Source organism: Manduca sexta, chromosome 22, assembly GCF_014839805.1.
Source record: "Manduca sexta isolate Smith_Timp_Sample1 chromosome 22, JHU_Msex_v1.0, whole genome shotgun sequence".
NCBI classification, from domain to species: Eukaryota; Metazoa; Arthropoda; class Insecta; order Lepidoptera; family Sphingidae; genus Manduca; species Manduca sexta.
In genome coordinates, this window is record NC_051136.1 from 11,642,853 (window position 1) to 11,643,100 (window position 248).

The window sequence follows — 248 nt, forward strand, 5'->3', positions numbered from 1 at the left end:
AAATCGATAATATTACTACCAGGAATTATTTCATCTACAATCCATCAAAGCCATCGTCATTCCAAAATATTTTGTTTTATGTAGTGACACCGAATTCAATAACAACTCACCCTTTTACAAGTTTTTGCATCAAAACTAAGAATATGTTTTTGTGTGAAAGAAGATTTTTTCAATTGCAGAACTTTTGTCGCTTCTCTTCTTCACCAATGTCTGACTGGCAACTAGATCTTTATTCTTGATATCATTAG